At 45.1% G+C, this 22,706-nt stretch overlaps 1 pseudogene; it reads left to right on the top strand.

Annotated features, from left to right (window-relative positions):
- Nucleotides 1-672: 672 nt before the first annotated feature.
- On the top strand, nucleotides 673-1,207 carry LOC127187009 (coiled-coil-helix-coiled-coil-helix domain-containing protein 2-like; annotated as a pseudogene).
- Nucleotides 1,208-22,706: the final 21,499 nt, after the last annotated feature.

The following is a 22,706-nucleotide window of genomic DNA, read 5'->3' as shown; positions in this document are numbered from 1 at the left end:
TTGTGACCTGCATTAGGTGAGGTGAGGGAGTTGTGTCATTGTGGTGTGCAGTAGGTGAGGGAGTTGTGTTGTTGTGACCTGCATTAGGTGAGGTGAGGGAGTTGTGTCATTGTGGTCTGCATGAGGTGAGGGAGTTGTGTCATTGTGACCTACATTAGGTGAGGGAGTTGTGTCGTTGTGATCTGCAGTAGGTGAGGGAGTTGTGCTGTTGTGGTCTGCATTAGGTCACTGAGTTGTCTTGTTGACTCATCCTCTAGTTACAGACAAGGACCTGATTCTTGGAGTCTTTTTATGAGTCAGCAGACAGTGACATGCAAGGACTGAGTGACAGCATGCTGAGGCATTTCTCCTAGGAACTTAGAGGGTTTTGCAATTATCTTCATCAACATAATTAAATAAGAGGTGGAAGACTTCTAGCTGCCTTGCTTCCTTTCCCTATGTGTTCTTCGGATGTAATAAGGACATTGATAGGTTTTGAGTTTGGGGAGATAACTCAAAAATACTTCCGGCGCAGCAAATAGATGAATTTCCAAGGAAGATTCAGGAGACTATGAAAATTATTAAAATTTACCATTTTTGTCTTTACTGGTCTCATGGATGATATTTATTCTTTAAAAATCAGATGAATTGGCAGTTAGTGGTCTATGAGGACAGAGGTTACTAGCAAGAAAGATGCCGAGTGGAAGCAGAAGCTACACTTTCCAGTGGCCCCTTCGGCCAGCTGAGCTCCTTAAATGAGGGCTGCTCCCAGAAGAGCACCAGCAGCTCAGCCTCCAGCAGCAGCTGCACCACCATCTGCAGTTGGCTCACCTGCCGCTGCAACCCCCCCCCCCCCGCCCCCAGCAACCCGGCAGCCAGACCTGGTGGCCCAGATGGCAACCACTGAGGCAGGTGTGGCTGTGGGCTCTGACGTGAGGCACACCCTGGGTTACGCCATTACTGGGGGCTTCCATGGAGGAGGTAACGCTGAGCCTGCAAAGCCTGATATCACTTACCAGGAGCCTCAGGGATCCTAGTTACTAGACCAGCAGTCTCATGGGCCTTGCTCCCTTGAGATCAAGCAGTTTGTGGAATGTCCCCAGAACCAGAGTGACGTCAAGCTCTGTGAGGACTTCAATGAGGTGCTGCAGCAGTGCAGAATTGCAAATGGTTTAATCTAATCAAGAAATTCAAACGGAAGAAATGTAAATTGGCTTTACGAAATTGATAGTGCAAGTATGGACCCTTATTTCTAAAGCTCTATTGCTTCAGAACGGCCATGTAAGAGTTCTAACTGCAGATGTTCACTGAGGCTTGTAGTGTTGGTGGCTGGGCAAGTGGGTGGCCTTGTGTTTTGTGAGTTAATATAAAGTTTAAAAACGTCAGATGAATTGATGTAAAGAGTTAATACTGACCTTGTACATTGGCATTCAGTAAATAATTAGATAGTGAATGCTGTACAGACATTTGCTACTTAATTAGAATTTTGGTTAAGTTGGTTGTTGTTATATTTTCTTCTTTGTGTTGGGGCAGAGCACTGGGAAATGAACCTAGGGGCTTGACTGGGCTTAGCACGAGCTCTACCACTGAGCTATTCTACCAGCCCTTTGTGTTTTCTCACGATGACTAGAACCACAGTGCTGTGGTTACTGGCAAGGGTCAATGGTTGAAACCCTGCTCTCTATTTACTGTGTATCTGGCCATGGTGAAATTATTTATACCCCTGCTGTAGTTTACACACAGCTTTCCTTCTCAAGGGCTCTTGGCTTGGAAGCTAGTCCTTCATTGTGACAACACTAGAAGGTGTAACCTTTAGAAAGAGGAGGCCTAACAGAGGTCCTTAGGCTAACTAGAGGCACACCATTCGAAGGACTGTGGGTGGCAGAACTGTTGACACTTCCCAATCATGGAGTTTAGCCTCTCAAACAAACCTCTTTTCTTTTTAAGTGTCTTGCTTCATGTATTTCATTATAGTAACATATAGTGAGTGAATGTGGCCTCTTCCCATGGTTTGTTCATCTGTAGAATGGTGAAGAACATTATTTCTCAGGTTGTCATGAGCTTTTACTTGGACCATTCCCATAAAGCTCTTGTGGGACAGGGACAGGGTGGTGGACATCTAGCAACAAGCTCAGTAAATGTCAGATATTTGTGTTGTAGGAAGATCACATCATCCAAAGATAGGATGACTGTTGAAGCACACAAGATATTGGAAAAAAAAAAAAAAAAAACCAAGTAAAGAAAGAAGTTCAGTATTTAAAGAAGAGCAAGCCCTCCTCTTTCTTTCCTTGATACAGGGTATCACCATGTAGTCCTGGATGGCCTCTAACCCAGGCTGTGTAGACCAGGCTGGCATGGTTCACAGAAGTTCACCTGCCTCTGCCTCTGTTGTGCTGGGATCATAGGTGTGTACCACCACACCAGCTGGAAGCAACTTTTCTTCAGATACATTTGTACTGTCTTTCATATCTACAAAAGTGGCGTTCATTGCTCCTTCATGTCACCCACCCCCACAGGCAAGGACATAGCTTTCTAAGGCCAGTCCTAGTGCAAGTGCAGTTGAGAACTACAAGCACAGGTCAGTGCAGGAACTGTTGGAGGTCCTGGAATAATTTTACCCTTCTGACGCCAAGAACAGATTGGGCTTGGAGAGTTCCCTGTCAAGTGTTTGAAACCAGAAATTGGCAAATTTTCTGGAAAGGGCTAGATAATGAATTAACTCTGGGGGATGGCTATACAATGTGTGTTAAAGCTACACAACTCCACTTTCAAAGCACAAACACACCCTGGACAACAAGGGAAAGGGTGGACGTTGTGTTTTTGGTGTGACTTTGCTTACAGAATGGTGGTGGGCTGTAATTGCAGGAGTCTGTCTTGGGTACCCTGAGGGAGATGGAAAGCCATAATTACTCGCCTATGAGGTTGCCACAGTTGGAAGGGAGACCCTTTGCCCCGTGTCACTTCCTTCTCGCCCCACATTTTATGCCCACAGGGTATTAGTGACTCAAAGACTAAGGCTTTATTCCCTGTTGGAGCACAGTAGCACAGAAGCTCAGTGGCCCACATTATTAGGATGGGGATGTGTGAGGATAGAGTTGGTTTTAGAATGACTCAGTGCTTAGGATCACACACTGTTCTTCCACAGAACCAATTTGGTTTCTAGAACCCATATTGGGTGGCTCACAATTGTTTATAACTCCAGCTCCAGGGGATCTGACTTCTTTTTCCTCTATGTGCAGCACTCACTCACCTGTACATACTAACACACACACACACACATAGTTAAACACACATATATAGTTATATACATATAGTTAAATATAATAAAAATAAAATCCTTACAAAAGAAGTTTTTTCTTCCTTCTTTTTTCTTCTACTTCTCCTTCCTCCATTTCTCCCTCCTTTCTTTCTTTTTCTTCTATTTCTCTTTTGCCCTCACCTTACTCCCCCCTTCTCACTCCTCTCCTCTCTCTACCTTCTACTTTCTCGGTGCTGGAGATTGTTAGGCACATGCTCTGCCGTTCAGTTGTGTCCCAGCCCTAAATCTTCATGATTATGTTGATGTCCTCTTATAACTACAATGTCACAGTCCATGAGAACATTCTTTCTTTGTCAGGGTTAGAGAATAGAGAGTAAAGGAAGAGGTCTAGAATGTTCTAGAAGAAAGCTTGTTTTTAAATGACCATGACTAGGACCCCACTCAAAATACTCTACATCCCAGTTGGAGAGACAGCATGCCATGTAAAGCGCTTGTTTCATAAACATGAAGACTTCAGTTTCATCTCCTAAACCATGTAAAAATGATGGGCATGGCAGTATGCTTGAAATATCAGTTCTGGGGAGATGGAAACAGATGGTTAACTGGGACTCTCAGTCCGTCAGTTTCATTGAGTTGGTGATCTCAAGGTTAACGAGGGACCCTGTCTCAAAGGAGGTGCATGGCTTTTCCATATATGCACCCATATGTGTATGTGATACACAAGTACACAAGCACAAAAAATATATTCTTCACCAAAACACATCTGTGACCTCTGAGGACAATGCCCAGTGTGTAGGTTCTCCTGGGCCTGAGGCTTTCCTTTTCCTTCTTTTTTGGGGGTGGTGTTGGACGAGGTCCCCAGTAGAACTAATCTCTCTCTCTTATACAATTTTGTTTTGACTTCTCCCCACCTGTCTGCTTAACATCTCAGTTACCTCGTCGCCCAGAGATCCTCAGCTTCCCTCCTCAATCCCTGTGTGTTCCAGTGATTATCAGGGAGTGTGGAGGAACAAGTAGGACTGGGCTTAGCTACATGCAGTGCTTGTACGTCTTCTACACTCTGAACATGGCGCTAAGTGAGGCGGCTCGAACCTGTGGGTCCCAGTGCTAGACGGATGGAGGCTGAGGTGGGATCATTGCAGTCTGGGCTATCTAACAAGATCCTATCTCAAAAAAACAAAACAACCAAAACCAGTCAAAGGGGGAAAACCCTTCAAACACAGCATCTGCACCCTATCCTTCTCCTGTCATGGAGGCTGCAGCTGCCTCCTCCAAGCACTTGATGCTTTCACTTTGATGTCATGGCTACTGAGATGATGGTCTTTGATTAGATGAAGGATTGACTTTGCAGTTTCAGAATCAGAAATGAATCTGATGCCTATTCTTTTGAGAGAAGAAAACCTCTGCCTCGACAGAATAAAACTCACCTGTGGTTCCAGCTCAGGAGAAAGGCAGGGAAGGGGTCAGGTGCCACTCTTTAGGGGGCTTAGGCACTGGGCTCTCCTTCTCCTTTTGATGAGGGTTGCATACAAGAAGACCCTGGAAGCAAGCTGAATCCTTTACTGCCCACTGGGAGGAGAGGTGAATTTCTAGGTGTCTATTCTGGCAGGTGCCAGGTGGCTTCTTGCACTATTGCCTGAAGCTCCCATAGGGAGATTTCCAGAAGGCTGCATAAGGCAAGCAGCTGGGCCTGATCTATTCTTATCAACAAGGCCTGTCCCAGGGGCTATAGCCTTATCGTATCTGGGGCAACTGGTTATTTCACCAGATTGCCAGCCGGCCCTTTAGCAACCAGGCACGTAGTTACATTGCAGGCATATCTTTGATGCCTCAGTTCGAGCAGCTACGTTATAATCAAGTAACGTCATCAGGCTTTATCTAAAAAGGCCTAAGGTTTCAAATACTTCATAGGATACCCTGATGACCTGAGGGGAAAGAGTTGGCTTTCACAATAGTGCTTAAGTGGTTGTGTGCGCCTGCACACGACTTCTGAGAGAAGATGATATTTCTACCCTGAGATGCTACTTGTTTTTCACTGAGTTTTCTTCTCATTTACATTCATTCACTCAGCAATTAGTGTGTCCTCTATGTGCCTCCCCTAATTTCCCTGGCTACCATAGTGAATGGAACCCGTCGCACACTTATCCTCATCAAGTTTACTTCAGATAGTTTGTAAGTGCCAGGGAGAAAAAAAAATCAAGCAGGGCAAAGAAGCTAAAAGGCAGAGCGGACCAGGCAAACTGTGGGGTAGGGGGTTGCTAGATTCCCTCTTGAATGGGGGACATTTTCACTGTGAGATTACTAGGGCCCAGGAGCCTGCAAGGCACTTAGGGAGTGAGTCCCATCTCACAGAAGGGCATTGGTACCTGAGAGGAATGAAGTCCAAAGTCCCTGGGGTTGGAACGCTGCTGCTTGAGCAACTGGAGGCTAGTGTGGGCAGAGGGGAAATCTCGCTGAGGAGAAGAGGAGGAGGAGGAAGAGGAGGAGGAGGAGGGTGAGGCTGGGAGGCAGAGGGACCAGGGTGTCCCTCTATCCTTCAGCAACCAGAAGACGATTGATGGAGTCCCTGCACAGCACCCAGTGAAGAGCTTGTGTTTGTTTGAAGAGGGTGTCCCAGATAGTGACTTAGGCTTGCTCAGTGGACATAGTTGATGGAAGTCTAAGGAAAGGCCTCACCTCTTCAATTCGAAGCATAGCTCTGAGGTAGGCTCTAAGTGACATACCTGGGCAGGGCACACATGAGAAGGGATGATGCTAGGCATCTACCTCTATTGGTCCCCGGAAGATGTGCTCCAATACTTAGGAAAAACATTTGAGCTTCCGTTAGAACCAGTTACGGCTCTGAAAAGCTAACTAGATCTGTTGAGTCTGCTAATGTTGTTGGTATATCCCAATGTGGGAGGAAACAGCCTAGAAATTTGGGGCAGAAGGCACAATTTTAGGATAGATAACTCTGAGGAAGGTAAGTAAGAAGTGTCAGTAGCAAGGGGCTAGCTCAGGGCTTTTTGCTGGGCTTTCACGTAATTGACATGAGATGGCCTCATTGAGTCTCTCCCAGGGGCAAGACGGGCTTCACAACACATTGATATTTGAACAATTGACTCAACTTAAGGCAAGTACCACTTTTATTATTAGGAAATAAGGAGGGTCTGCCCTAAAGAGCAAAGCCTAGTAGCAGCATTCTAAGCATCTCTAAAATAGATCTTACGGTGTCCATCCTCTTTGCTGATCTGTCATTACTCTGTGTTAAGGAAAGCAAGTGTTCTGCTGAGGCCCATCTTCCCAGCCTCTCTGGGCTGCTAGATTTTTCTGAAGCACTCTTTGGCTCTCTGTTTTGTTTCTTTCCAGTGTCTTCTTCCATGTAGACCACTATGTCTACCAAAAGTCCTGCTGACAGCTTGGCTTGCTTCAGACCTAGCACACTGTGTTTCCCCCGATAGCTCAGGAGGGCTGTGGCTACATGCCTGGTGTTTAACCCTGTGCAATTTTCTCTCTGGTCAAGGATTTCTGGTCTGGTTTTGGGACCCTCATTCTAGCCAGAATGCCTGTCCACAACAGGCAAGGAATCCATCCTTCCTGCCACTTGGTTACCTAAAACTCGGAGTCTCGGGTCCTTGTTACAACCCTGTGTGACAGCTGTGATTTTCTCCACCTTACAAATTCAAGTGCCCGGAGAGCCACGACACACAGCTAATGCTTCCAAGTGCTCTCTTGAACTCAGGCCTGCAGTTTCAAAACATGATTTTTGACACTGTACTCTTATTCCCGTTTGTGTTTTGTGCTGTACACAGTCACGGATGACCTCCAACTTCTGATCGATCCTCCTGCCTCCATTTTCTGAGTGCCAGGGATCGCAGATGTGGGTTGCTATACTCAGCTTATGTGATGCCGGGGATCGAACGCAGGGATTTGTGCATGTTAGGCCAGTAGTCTACAATGGAGCTGCACACCCAGTTCTTGTCACTAGCATTTAACTAATTGCTAATTAATTAAATACAGGGTCTGGAATATAGGGCCTTTAGTATATTACACAAGAACTCTATGACCAAGTCCTGTTGTTTAGATTTTTAAAATGACAATTAGTTTCATTAGTTATAAAATCTGGTAATAGCATAATATCTTTAAATTTTATTTTATTACTATTATTTCTCTCTCTCTCTCTCTCTCTCTCTCTCTCTCTCTCTCTCTCTCTCGTCCATGAATTGGTTCTCATTTTCTATTATAGCTATGGATTGAACTCAGGTCAAGCTTGTGACACAAGCAGTTTTACCAATGGAGTCCTCTTGCTGGACCCATTTCTGTTTTGATATAATTTTTAATGATATTGATGTATGAAACCTCTATAGTATACACATATCTACTGGAGTAGATAAATGTCATGTAATATATGCTGTATATATTAATATATGTTAATCCATTAATATAGTATGTTAATATAAAAACATCATGTTGTAAGAATGTAATTTCTGATACTCTGGGAAGCTGACAAGAGTGTGGATGTCCACACAGGCCACTGGCGGACTGTGGCTAGTTCAGGACAGTCTAATATGGCATTCTGGGTTAGGGATCACCTGGAATCTCCTCCCTGTCTGTCAGCTCTTCAAACCCTGTACTCTGCCCCTGGGGACAGTCGTGAATTGCTCTGTGACCTCAGGAATTACTCCGTGTGTTGATTCTTTCAACTGAGTACCTTTACCACCAGGGCTAGGGGCTTTCCTTGCTGCTTCTCTTCCTAGAAACTTTTCCTTCTCGTTTCTCACTCAGTTCTTGACACACACAATAACCCCCCCCCCCCCAGTTCCAATCAGTCAGCGAGAAGGGCCTTTCTCTATGATTTCCCAGCATGCGCTCTTGTCACTGTACTAAGGGGATCCTACACCATGTATTGTTCCTCAAGGCAAACAGTACAGCAGGGGAACAAAGGAACGTATGTCTGGACTGATCGTGTACTTCTAAATTCTGGAAATAGTCTCCTCATCATGCAGTACAATGGGCACAGGCATGGTTGGCACTATTTATCTTATGGTCTGTGTTGTAAATGCTGGCATTAAAAAATGCCCACCTCCACTATTCTCTTGACTTTGGCTTCTTGGCTTATCTGCTGAAGGTGGCTTCTCGCTTGCTGGATGTGGATATTGGATTGCTGGTCTTGGACTTGACTTTTTCTTGGGTCTGCTGTTTAATTCTCATCTCTAGTGAACCTGCGATGACACTCCTGGGCAGCGACTGTGCCTACAACAGGAGTCTCTCATTTTTTATCTCAGTACTAACGTATTCTCAGGCTGTTCATCTCAGGCTTTGTAGGGAAAAAAACCCCACGTAAGTAAACAAGTAAATAAATAAATAGGAACCCTTCCAAAGGATGTGTGCTATCATATTTATGAAAAGTGGTGAGCCTGTGGGAAGTCGTGCTAGGCGTAGAAAGCAGGCTCCTAGCTGATGCCCAGTAACTTTTGATTTGTAGTCAGCAAACAGCTTTGGCTGCAGGGGATAGAAGGAGCAGCCTAAACAAGCTCTGGCGGGAGGCCTGTCAGAGTCTAACTGGAGCCAGAGAAAGAAGGCTAGCTAAGGCTACACACCAACATAATACAGTTGTACACACGGCTTCTTTACACGACATCTAAACTGACGTCCACAGAGAGTCTAGTTTGGGTTAGGAACACCAAATCTACCCATGTTCAACCACACTTTTCTGGTAAGAGCTATCATTTTGCCCCTCTTGGTTTTTATAACTCTCAGCTCTTTCTGAACGCAGAATTTTGGAGGACATTCTTCATGAGGAAACAGTTTTCTTTGGCAAATAATGACTTAAGGCCCAGACTATGCCCGGGTTAAAGCCGGGCTTCTGTGATTCCTGGTGGGGTGACCTTGACCATGTTACTTAACCTGTTTGTGCCTCATTTCCTCTCTCTATTAAAAGCAACACTGCCCATAAAACTCTCAGCATAGACTGCTTGGTACAGAGCAAACACTTACAGACAGCTCTTATTTTTATTTTTTTTTTTTTGCTGTGTCAGATACAGCTGTACGAACAATTAGCAAAGAACCGCGCCGAGACCTCTGTGTTGGGTGATCGGATTGACTGTTACAGACCTGCTAACGAATTCCCTTTACATACCTGTGGTTCAAGTTCATGGCAGACGAAAAAAAGAATAGATGTTACAACACGTCGTGAGCCTTCAGCATGATACAGTGTTTTGAAATTCCCACGTCAAATCTGCCAGTAACAAGAATCTATGATCCTTTCTTCTCCATCCGTTGGGAAGAACAGCTGGACACCAGGCTATGTGTGCTTGCAAACAATTATTCAATTACCTCGTAGACTTGTCTTCTCCAAGCAGAATGAACTCAGTTCTTTTTAACCTTTTCCTGAGCGTGGTTTTGATTTTCTGTCCCTTTAATCATGTCTGTGGCTCTCCTCTGAAGCTTCTCCAAGATCTCCACTTCTGTCTCTGTGTTGCGGAGCACCCGGTGGCTCTGGATCCCCAGGGAAAAGTTTTCATGACACTTTGTCAAGACTGTGACAGTATCATCTCGAGAAGCCCTACTGTACAACAAAGGCCATTTTCAAAGGATCGCTTTACATGCCACTTCCTTTGATCTGAACCCAGTCAAGCCTCACTCTTCTGATCATGATAATGGTGGGAGGGATCCTTCCTTGCCTGAGTGGGGGACTCGGAAGATTCAGAGGACCCAGAGACTTGTCTGAGTTCCTGGCGCCTTTGCGTATACTGGGGCTGGGGCTGGGGCTGAGGTCATTGGCTCCAGTGTTCTTTCCACTGTGTCCGAGCTCATGCTTAGAAACAATTTACGAAGTACATGGTCATCTAAGTAATTTTATGCTACATTGCCCCATAGTTCTTTTCTCCTTCTCCCCATCCCCCGCCTCCCACCGAGTTGGATTGGGTTGTCACTAACTTCTCTCCTTTAGAGATCTCTTTTAGCCTGTCCTTTGGTTCACAGACCCTCGGTACTCTGACTGCAAGGTGGTGGGCTCAGAGGCTTGTGCTGAGTGTGTCTAGTTAGGAAGGGCCTGGGAGAGATGCTTTTAGAGTTACTTTGTTTCAAAAGTACTGATTGGATTACCAGAAGGAGCTGTATGGTGGTGAGAAACTGTTACCTGTAGCACTCTTGATTTGTTCACTCTTACAATTCATAAAAGTAGTATGTGAGTCACTGTGTGTGAGAGTGTACGGTGTGTGTGTGTGTGTGTGTGTGTGTGTGTGTGTGTGTGTGTGTGTGTGTGTGTGTGTGTGTGTGTAATGTGACAATGAGCCCTCCCTGGTGCTCCCTCTTGCAGGCCCAGAGCAAGAGTGACTTCTCAAGTTTGTTACCAAAGTCTTTGGATGAAGAAGGGTCAGGATCAAGGCTGAAGGACTGATCTCTACAGTTATTGGTCCTCTAATGCTATAGGATGAAAAACAGTTGTATTCTGACGAGGCAAGCACAGTGATCATTCAGGATCTAGAATTCCTAATGATTGCCATTCCATCATGGAAGAAGGATTTCATATTTACTTAGGAACTGGGCAGGCAGACAAGTAGGGACATTCTAGGATCACATGTGGCTCCGGGAGGAATGCTGAGACAGTGGAGCCTGACCCAGGCAGACAGACCCACCTGAGGATCTCATGGCCTATCTGTGAGAAGGTGCTTACGGCAGGTAGTAATGTCTAAGCCAGAGCCCAGCCCAGGAAGGTGGGGGTGGGGTGAGGCTTGGCTGGGGGCTTTCAGGGTCTAGGGGCTGCCATTAACTGGGCACCTCTCCAAAGTACTGGTGGATCTGCAGGCAAATTGGACTTCCATCAGTTTATGGAAACAGGAATGGAGGTAGCTGTTCTTCTCTTCCAAGGAGTCCCAATGTGAGCTGATATGGTCCAACAAAGAGTGAACGGTGACTTACTGCTTCCCTGGCATTATCATCCTTCCAATCTGTGGCTGCTTCTACTGCATGCCCACGCCTCTGTTGGGCTATCATTGTAGGGACCTCAGGGGACACACAAGGATGAAACTCAGAGCTCATCCTTGCACCAGAAGCATCACCAGTTCTGGGCAAAAAAAAAAAAAAAAAAAAAAAAAAAAAAATGAAAGCAGTGTGTGTATGTGTGTGTGTGTGTGTGTGTGTGTGTGTGTGTGTTTAAAGCAAACTTGCAAGATGGTGTGGCACACACCTTTAATCCCAGCACTCAGGAAGCAGAAGCAGGCAGACCTCTGAGTTCTAGGCCAGCCTGGTCTACAGGTTGAGTTCCAGAACAGCCAGGGCTACACAAGAGAAGCTCTGTCTTGATAAAAACAAAAACCCAAACCCAAACCAAACTTCCACCACCAAAAAACAAAAACAAAAATCCCCCCCCCCCCAAATAAAGTCACTGGTTGTTTGACTGAGTTAACAAGCCAATTTAAATATTTTAATATATACTTATGCTCATTTACATAAGCAGTTAAATAAAAACACTGAGAAAGGGTCCTTGAGAAGAGGAAGGAGAAACTTGAGGACAGTGCATCCCAGACTGTTCATGAGTGTCACTCAGGTGGGAGATGGCAGGAGATATGAATAAAGCGGTCTCTTCTGCCGCCGCCATTCTGACTTCATTTATTTGAGGTGGAGCCTGGCACTGATTTTATTTAAAGCTACTCAGGTGACTTAAAGCAGGCATGGTTGAGATGGAAGGATAAGAGAATAGGAAGAAGCCAGACTCTGAGGGCTTGAGCCAGATAGCATCATGCAACCCAGCTCTGGGGAGCACTTAGCTGGCTGGGACTGGCGCAAGGCAGGTAGGTGTGGAGTTATGTGGAATTTGCTAGCTGAAATTTGCAAGCTTGGGGGACTTAAATATACGTCAGGCTGTCTAGGTTTTGGCTCTGCTGACCTAGAGCTGTGGGTTTTCCTGCATCTGACTGGCCAGCAAACCCGAGAAGGGGACCTTCTACACTACTGTGTTAGCGGGACTTTTTCTGTTTTCTAGGGAAATGTGGTGTGCATATTCCCTTCTCCAATTCTGTATCGAAATGTGAGTCTCAATGTGATGGCATTAGAAAGCGGGGCCTCTGGGTGGTAAGTTGGACTTGGGGGTGGGGTCCTCATAACTTGGTTTGGGGCCACCAGTAGAGGGACTGATGAAGTCCTCTTGTCCTTATCCTACCAGGTAAGAGGTGTGGGGAAGATGGCGGTCAGGTAAGAGGTGTGGGAAAGATGGCCGTCTACACCAGGAGAGGATTCCTGTAGGAACCAGCCATGCCAGCCACCCTACTTTTGGACTTGCAGCCTTCAGAACTGTTAAGAAATGAATTCCTGTTGTTTATAAGCTTTCTGGTCTATGTTAGTTTGCTGTTGTAGCTTAAAGGAAGTTGGGAACTACTCCTTAAATGACATAAGGATTTTCTCATAAAGGGTTCTTTCTTATAAAGGGTGAGGATTCCTAGATGCTTTCCCCGGAGGTGTGATTCAGGAGGTGGGGGTATACTCCTGCAGTCTCAGTGCTAAAATGAGCTTCAGGTCAGGGCTGTGGTCAGGAACTAGGCTCAGTTTGGGGGACTCAGTGGGTATGTGCATCTCCCAAGGCACCTGACTTCACACTCAGCAGGCTGAGGGCAGGAGCCAGGAGTATGTCCTCTTAGTGACTCCCCACTCTGGACCCCAGGTGGGTTTGATGTGGTTCTCAGCCTCACTTCCAGGATGCTGATTATGAGAGAGGATGCGGTTATTGAGGGCCTCCGAGGAGAAGCCTGCTCCTGTCATGTTCTCCTGGGTGTGTCCCACCTGTAGTTGCAGGCAGCACATGTCCCAAGATGCCATGAATGGGACACATTTGGCGATAAGAATGTGATTTCTCAATGTCAGAGGGTTGGACACGCCTGTGAACCTCTGAGAACCATTACCAGGTGTTTCCACCACTGTCCTCCCAGGTTCCTGGATGCTCATTGGTGTTGAGGACCCTGATGCTGTGTTCTCTGCTTCCAGAACCTTCTCATTCTCATATATTGCCAGTGTTCCAGACTGTGGCTGGCTTAGCCACGCTCCCCAAGAAACTGACCACTGCTCTTCTACTCAGTTGGGCAAAAGGTCATTATGTGAGTTCACAGACCTCCTGGTTGGTGAAGTCCTCAGACGGCCTGCAGATGTGGATGGACACTTGGCTCCCGTCTCTCATTTGAAATGCAGAGTGAATTCACACGTGGATTGGGTGTAAAGGTCAACAGCAACATAATGTCTTCAAGGCTAGTATTTCAGAAGATGCAGTCACCGCTTCACACCGATGGGGCATTGGTCCCAGAACTCTGCATCTGCAGATGGTGAAGTTCATCTTATAAAATGCTGTTGTATTTGCATAGAAACAGTGGTGCAGTGTCTGTATAGTGCAGCGTTTGTGCAGAATTACAACAAGCCTCTCGATTCCTTTCTCCCTCCTGGTTAAAATCTTGGAAATACTTCTTTAAAAAAATGGTATAAGTATCATTTTATTGTTGAAAGATTATAATTATTAATACATGTTAATTGTGCATATTGACATCTCCTTGTGACATTCCCATACATACATACTATTTTGCTGAGTTATAGTACCCAGTGTTAGATCTACACCATAGTCATTATATTGCATTGTTTAAGAAAAAATGAGAAAAAAAAAAACACTCTACATGTTTAGTACAGGCATGATTTTAAAGCAATTTTTAATACGTAGTGTGTTACATCTGCCGATGTGGAACCCATGGGTACAGTGAGTGGACCGCACAGTGAAGTTTTCCACAACAGCCCTCGAAAGACAGTGATAATGTAATTTTGGATCATGACAAATATTTACTTCTAAAGTGCATTAAACCTCTCTTGCCCTAGGACCTAATTCTCGGGGGGGGGGGAGGGGGGAGGCCCGCAGAGGACTTATTGGCTCTAGAAATTAAAAACCCTGATATTTGTGGAAGCCTTTGGTGACCCCCGGCCTCTGTTTCTCTAAGTTGCCTTTGGCTCTGTTCCCTCTGGGGATGCATACGGTCCTCTACAGAAGCTGGCTGACACAGCTCCAGTTCTTCCATGTGCAAGGCGCACCTTCCTAGAAGAAGAAGGAGTTGCTACCCTGACCCAGTACTAAAGAAAACCCCAGTGGTCTGTATAGTGAGCCATCATGGGTTATACATCTTCCCCAGAACAGAAACTGGTCAGGTCGGCACAAGACTCTCAGGGTTGATCCTGGAGGTGACATAAAGTGATATGCATGGTGACAATTGGATAAAGTACAGTATGATCTGAAGGAAACGGAGAATGTCAGTTACAAAAGCAATGTATCTTCTTATGCTATATAACTAAACATACCATCCTAGATGCGTCGTTTTCTTTCTTGTTGTTGATGTTTATCTTCGTTTTGGTGGTGCTGAGGCTAGGATCCTGACCTCGAATATGCTAGGAGAGTGCTTTACTACTGAGACACAGCCCCACCCTTGGCTGTTATTTTCTATTTTTCTACTTTAATAGAAAATGATATGGGGGCTGGTGAGATGTCTCAGAAGTTAAAGGCTTTGCTGTCAAACCTGGCTACCCAAAGTTGATCCCTGGAACCCACTTGGTGGAAGGAAAAGAACCAAAACTCTTGAAAATGTATTCTCTGACCTCCACATACATACCTTGGTGGATATACATGTGGAAACACACACACACCCACAGACACACACATACAGACACACACACACACAATTAAAAAAATTCTAGTAGGCATTAAAAAAAGAAAGAAAGAAAATCGTGCAAGATGCATGGGGCCAAAATAATAATAATAATAATAATAATAATAATAATAATAATAATAATAATAACAACAACAACAACAACAACAACAACAACAATAATAATATAATAGAATTTAAAAAAAGATGCATGGGGTCAAATAATCAAGTTAGATTCTTGAACGAAAGGTGGTTATTTGAGATGCCAATTAGTTCCAAGAGGAGAGCAGCTGTGTTAGAAGCTCTGTCTTTGGGGCTGCCACAGGTCTAATAAGAATTGCTACCTACTACCAATATTTTGCTTATTATTTCCCAAAGTTTAGTCCAGCAAGCATTCACAGGGTAGATACACTGACTGAGGAAATCACTGAGGCTCAGGGGAATTAAGGCCAAACTCTCCCATCCAGCCAACATCTGAGCAAGCATGGGTGGGGGACCCAGGCGCACCTGCTAATGAGGAAGAAAAGCCTCATACTTCTCTGTCCCATGGTTTTACCTTATCGGAAGCTGTGAAGTAGGATTTCAGAAAGGAGAAAGGATGCTAATCCTCCACTCCACCTAGTCTCTACTTCCTGTTTCATGAGGAGTCAACAAATGACATATAATAACTCAGGACTTGCTGCTTAAGCAGTTTTGTCATGAATAACACAATATTGAGTTATACCCCAGTCTCAATGGTTTTGTTTATAAGAGCCAAAGTCTGGGGAGCCAAAGATCGCTCCTCTGTAGCTAGAACAGGCGTTTGTGGGCCTTCTCCACACTGTCTCCCGAGAGAGAAGATGCTAAACAGCATAGGAAGTAGCGCCAATGTGACTTGTTTATCAAGGAGTGGTGGGCGCTGGCTAAGGAAACGGTGAAACGCAATAGCAAGATCACTGAGGTGGGTTGGTGTGTAAAGCACTTGCTGGGCAAAGCTCGTGACCTGAGTTATATCTGAGGGACCCACATGGTGGAAGGAGGATTGACTTTTGAAAGTTGTCCTCTGATCTTCACATTGCATGCTATGGCATGTTCGCACCCACATTCACGCAGCTCACGTATACACACACACACACACACAGACACAGACACACACACAGACACACACACAGACAGACACACACAGACAGACCCACATACATAGACACACACACACACACACACACACACACACACACACACACACGTCAAAAAACAGGAAACACTGTCACGTAACAAATTTATACTGTCAGCAATGGCAGAGCTGCCAGTCATGGGCCAAAGCAGGCCTAATGCGGTAATGTCCCTTTCAGCATAAAAGCCCTGCTGGCTGCACGGGCATAATTCCTCTTGTGGGCAACTCTGCTTTCACCTTGACCCGTGAAACTTTTCATTTCCTGGATTTTTATCTTGTCTATGTGACAAGACAACTTAGCTTAATTGGTTTGTGATAATTAATAGCTTTTGGAAGAGTGGTTGGTGGTGGGGCCTCATGCATGCTCGGCAGGAATTCTAAGCACGGAGCCACACTCCAAACCCTTCCTATGATTGAGAGATAAACAAGATAGAACCTGTTTTTATTAATTTATGGAAGACTTCTCTCATCAAAGACTTTTTGCCCCCCTCCCCCCATGAAGAGACATTAGTTTTGGGGAAAATAGGAAAGTAGGAAAACTAGGTGTGATGGAACACACTGTCATTTCAACACTTGGGAGGCTGAGGCAGAAAGGTGGCAAGTTTGAGGCCAGTCTGGGCTGCATAGTGTATTGTGAATTCAAGGCTAGTCTGGCTACTTAGTGAGACCTTGTATTTAAGGGGATGGGGGGGGAGGAGGAGGAGGAGAGGGAGGAGGAGGAGAAGGAGGAGGAGGAGGCAAACAGATGAGAACTATGGAATACACGGGGGAGATAGATGGCTCATCAGGAAATAGTACTTGCCATGCAAGCTCAGTAGCCTGAGTTTAATCCCTGGAGCCCTCATAAATGTGGACAGACAGAACTGGCTTGGCTGACTGACACATGTGTGCCACAGGTCATGTGCTCCCCACACAATACAGACATAATTAAATAAAAAATTCAAATGAAAAGAAAATCAAACAGAGCTCAAACCCCAGAGAAAGATGGAAGGAAGGAAGGAAGGAAGGAAGGAAGGAAGGAAGGAAGGACAGAGGGAAGCACGGAGATGGGACTGCTATAAAGAAGGGGTTCTGAACACTCTGGAGATTTCCAGGGAGGAGAACTGGACTGCATGGGTCCAGCTGACTTACAAGGTGGGAAAGATGGGGCCATTTGCTCAGGGCTTTATCTAGTACAGTATTTTCTCAGTAACAATAGGACTCAACAAAACAAAACAAAACAAAACAAATTAATCTGTTGCCATTAGGTTGAGACGCGGGACACCCGGGACTAGGGTAGAGAACATATGTGCTTGGCTTTCAATGTGATGCTAGGAAGAAATGGAATTTCAGAACACTGAATCACAGGGACCGTGCTGGCTATGAGCGGAGGGGCCTCAGCTGGGGCCTGCTTGAGATGCAGAGGGTTGCAGCCACACACTCAAACAACCTCTGTAATATCTGTATTTCATTTTTTCTCAAGTCAAAGCCTTGCACTTAAAGCTGAGGCAGGTAGGGCTTAGAAAGGTAATCTTAAGAATTTGATGTTATTTGAAAATGACGGCAAATGTCCTAGGGCTCTTTAGGAGTCTCAGAAACCCCAAACAAAGACAGCACCAAGAGACACCTTTACTGTGTAGAGGGTAACATTGGAAATTTGACTTTGGGTGTAGATATTGTAAAGTTTTGAAAGACCAACCAAACCCTAAGCTAATCTCTTGCCTCGTTCATTTTCCATAGGAAAAGCTGAGAGTATCTCCAGAATAGGGCTGGGAGTGTTCACCACACCCTGAGGATTAGCCCTGAGTAAGCAGGAAAGGAAAGTTGTGAGTCAGAACCAGGCCTCTGTCCACACCCCGCCGCAGGTCCAAGGTGGCCTCTCATCCCCACAAAAGGCTCTGAGACTGTACACTGTCACGACCAAATCACGGTGGTTTTTCTTTTTGTTCTGAAATTTAATTTTTATTCTTTGTGAGTGGGTTACATACGGCTTTAAAGAACTAGTTTTCTTCATTTGTTGTTCCCCATGGTCACACAGATGAGGTCAGACAGAGTAACTTGAACACAACTTGGTTTCAAAAAGACTTCATTTATGGCTCCTCCTCTGTAAGGCTGTAGGCAGGTCAGCTGTCCCAGTTACAGAGTCCTCTGTCTAAAATTAAAAATTTGAACCCCATGATTTCAGCGTCCCCTCTATCTCTAAGTATCCGGTGCCTCAAACCTAACAGGAGATACACTGAGCCCAGTCAGTCCTTCATCTGTCACGGCCTCAAGGCCCCAAGAGAAGGTCAACTTTTATAGCCTTAGGAGAGATCAATGTTGCCTGTACTGGAAAAAAAGACTGGGGAGGAAGGGCCTCCATCTTTATCACTCTAGAATGTGAGGGGTTTGTTAGTGCAGGCAGGACTTAATACATTTTCATCTTTCAGAATCCCCAGGGCCCTATGCTTCTATCCCAGCTTCTCTTTAAGCTTTATTTTTTTCTTACAGGATCAATAATTTCAACCTTCTCCCCTTATCAGTCCTTTCACACCAAGCACTCACTCATGGAGTGGTTTCTAATGTCAGTTTTCACCGACTGTCTCAGGGTCCAATGCGCGTCACTCCTCCATCCTCTCCCCTTGCTCAACATTTTCATTGTCAGAAACCTCAGCCTTAACTTGTCCTCTTCTTGTGCACCATGGATCCAGCTTCACTGCCGCTCGCTTGCTTGGTGTTTGCAGAGTGTGTGCTTACATCTGGATCTCGCACGCAGGCGACAGAGAGTGGACATTGACGTCCTGCTGGTTTGACTAGTCTTGACCGATTGACGCAGGAATCACTTAGTTTCCCAGGAGTCTTAGGGAAACTAAAAAGCCTATCTTTTCTGCCTAGGGATGACTGTGTGGCTATGTTTTTATGGCCTTTAAATGTCTCTCTTTTATCTTAAATTTGGTTTTTCGAGACAGGGCTTCGCTGTGTACTCCCGGCTGTCTACTCTGTAGACCAGGGTGGCCACTGCTTCCCAAGTGCTGAGATTAAAGGCGTGTGCCACCACACCCTGCTCCATGCCTTTATTTAAAGCTGTGGTTACATGTGACAGACAATATTTGGCAAATTACAAACTGTAGCAGTTAAAAAAAAAACACCTAAATAACCTTAAGGACATTGGAAATAGTTTGAGGTACTGTACAGGGGGTACTGGCAACCCCCTGCCAGGATTGGTGTCAACATGGAACAGTAGATAAAGGAGCACTTGCTCTGAGTGGCTGGCCTTTCTGAAGGTGCACGTGTTATGAAACAACAGCACAGGATGGCTCCATGTACTTACCGACATTGTTTTCATGCAAGACAGATATCCAGCTGAAGACAGCATGCTTTGGCTTTCTGATTAGATCACAGAAGTATAAATATCACAGCACTTTTATGTGTTTGCGTGATGTGAACCAGCAAAGTTCTTTTCTCTGACCCTTCATTTTTAATACAGGCCTGTTTGGAGAAGCGTGCTATTTCTTGCCACTGCACTTGCTCAGTATATGATTCTCTGGTTTGCATTATTTGAATAAGCAGTAGGTTTACAGATCAAGTAAAATTTAAAAACAAAACCACTAACCTCGGCAGATCCTGCTCTGCATCACTGAAGGTCGGGAATGAGGGCTCCCAAGAGGGCCGTGGGGACTGGAAGGTAAACTCAGCCCGCCAGCATCCCTGTCCAACAGGCGTCCCACTTCACAGGCTAGCAAGCTCTGCTTTAATAATGGAAGTGGTAGGCTCCTCAGCTGGGTTGAAGCATTTAAAAATATAATGGTTTGCATACTGTGCAGCGATTTGTAAAATGTGAATGCCTACAAAAGCCGTGGTTACCCAGCATAACATTATCTTATTTTTAGTTACACAACCAGTAAAACAGCTGGAGGTCTAAAATCATGGCCTAGCACTAATGCCTTACTACGTTTTATCCATGCAGTAAGGGCCTGTCCTTTTCAGTGAGGCGATGGGAGAAAGTGGAGTGATTACTGGCAAATTAACACTGCCAATTTTAATAGAGAATCAGGCCTACATAACAGCATTGAAATTAGAATCCGTGCCAGTTCGCTATCGCGCAGCACACATTGCGCGTCAGATGCACATCAATGGGAGGCTGTGTTTTGTTATCGAGCCGAGCCTTAGTCATCAGCCAGGAGGTAATACCTACCCAGCTTCACTGAAGAACTCAAAAGCAGGCTATTTCACTCCATGGCTTCTTAACATAGTTAAAGGCGTCATCTGGGCAACCACAGCAGAATACAACCAGCAGTTAGACATGCTTGCTTCTGCCACCTCTGTAAAAACACCAAGTGATTTATAACCTCCTGGTCCCTTTTACATTTTAAGCCAATCTTTTTGCCATGATCACTGGCTTTTCTGTTACCAGAGAACACTACGTTTTCTCACATTAACATATTGATGCTGGCTTAGTTGATGACAAAGCAGCAATTTTGTAAGTGTGATCCAAGATGGTTCATCAATGCACACAGACACACATTGGTAGCTTTACACGGTTGCTGGTTTTAAAGATGGTGACTCTGGGGCAGACAAAGTGGCTCAGCAGGTGAAGATGATGACCTGAGACTGAACCCATGGGAGAGAGACAAGCCCTGACACTATTGACGATACTCTGCAATACTTGCAGACAGGAGCCTGGCCTAACAGTCCTTTGAGAGGCTCTATTCAGCAGCAAATTGAAACAGATGCTGAGACCAATACCACTGTGAGTCTCTTCTTGTGGAAGAGTGAGGGGAATAACAGAGGGACCCAAAGGGGACAGGAACTCCACAAAATACCAACAGAATCAACTAACGTAGGCCCATGGGGGGCTCACAGAGACTGAAGCACCAACCAAGGACCATGCATTGACTGGACCTAGGTCCCCTACACATTTGTAGCTGATGAGCAGCTTTATTTTCATATGAGTCCCTGTCAAATGGAGTTGGGGCTGTTCCAGAGATGGACTCTGTAGTCTGCTTTTGTGTCACTTTTTCCTAGCTGGGCTGCCTTGTCTGGCCTCCCTGGAAGAAGTTGTGCTTAGTCCTGATGAGACGTGATATGCTTGGGTGGGTTGTGGGGGGTGCTCCCCTTTTCTGAGGAGAAGGGGAGTGGGGAAAGGGAGAAGAGATGGGAAAGTGAGATTGGGAGGAGAGGAGAGATGGGGATGTGACAGAGATGTAAAGTGAAAAAAAAAAAAAAAAAAAAAAAAAAAGAACAAAACTCCTACCTACCTGCCTGGGAGCTCAAATAACTGATATATGTTCTACTTAAAAAAAAAAAAAAAAAACAAACCAAAAACAAACAAACAAACAAACCCACAATACCCTGAATTTAAAACTAAATATTCCTGATTTTTCTCCCATTCTGGGATAAGATGTCTGCAGAATTGGATAGCTACAGGTTGCCTCTGTTATGTTCCTAAAGGCCCATGCTAAGGGTCTGGTTCCTACCTGGTGCTACTGGGAGGGGTGAAACTTTTAAGAGGTGGAAACTGGTGGAAGATCTTATATTATTGGGGTATGTCCTTAAAGGAATCCTGATTCATTCTCTGTCTCTGTCTCTTCCCCCACCCCCCCCCCCCCCCCCGCCCACTGTCCATTTAGCCACAAAGTGACTGGCTTTGCAGCTTTGTTCTGGATACAGTCTCCACCATGACTGTGCCATAAGCCCTCCGGCAACTAACTGACCATGGACTGAGACCTCCTGAACTGTGAGCCAAAGAAAACCTTTTTGCCTTTTTAAGTTAATTATCCTAGGTGTTGGCTACAGTGATGGTATGCCAACAAGCACAGGGCAGTTCAGCTTCTTGTACACGCTCCGCCTACGACTCACCTAAACCTGGCTACAATACCACAAAGGCAGGTAGTCGTCCTTACAGCAGATCCTTTGAGGACTTTTCGACTTCCGAGTGCATGGTGATAAACACAAGCATTCTGTAGAAGCCAGAGGGCTGTGATGTTTGGATTTCACCCTTTTCCAGGCTAGCATGTCTTCTCTTATGACTGGGCAGCATCAGGGACTCACAGCCTTCCTTAGCTGCACAGCCACAGTGGAGGCAGCGGATGTGCAGGCAAGATGTGTGGGTGAGCTGGCCTGTGTGTTGAGTTACCTGGATTACGTGAAGTTTTTTACTTGTCATATTTTCAATTTTGGATGGGTTAGCAGGGCTGTACCTCTATCTGTACATATAAAACATGTCTTATTTATGATAGCACAATGGGCATAAAATGAGTTTTCCTGCATTTATTGATATAAATAAACATTTGGTTATTCAAGGAAGCTTTAAAGTTGCTGGTGACTGTCCCCTGGCAGACACCTGTTCCTATACCACCCTCTAACCCTGTTGTTGTTGTAACCTGTTTAAAACTGTGGCTCCTCTTTAATATCCACCCCCCTTTTTTGTCTTTAGTATAATAGAAGCCATTTTATTTCTAAGTCTCCATTTGGATCACAAGCTGAAATTAAGTTCAGGTTTTCAGGCTCTCCTTGCCTGGGAGCTTGAATAGCCTTTTACTTACAATTCAATACTTGTTGAATGTTCTACTTGAGTTAATGCTTTATGTTCTACTTAAATAAAATCACAATATTCTGCTAAATTGGCTTATCCTGGCATGGTGGGAAACTGGAAAGTCCCCAAGCCTATATCCTAGCTAATCAGTTTAAAATACTTTGTCTAGCTACC

Source organism: Acomys russatus, chromosome 3 (assembly GCF_903995435.1).
Source record: "Acomys russatus chromosome 3, mAcoRus1.1, whole genome shotgun sequence".
Lineage (NCBI taxonomy): Eukaryota > Metazoa > Chordata > Mammalia > Rodentia > Muridae > Acomys > Acomys russatus.
Note: the sequence above shows the minus strand (reverse complement) of the source record. Positions and strands in the feature narration are given on the sequence as shown.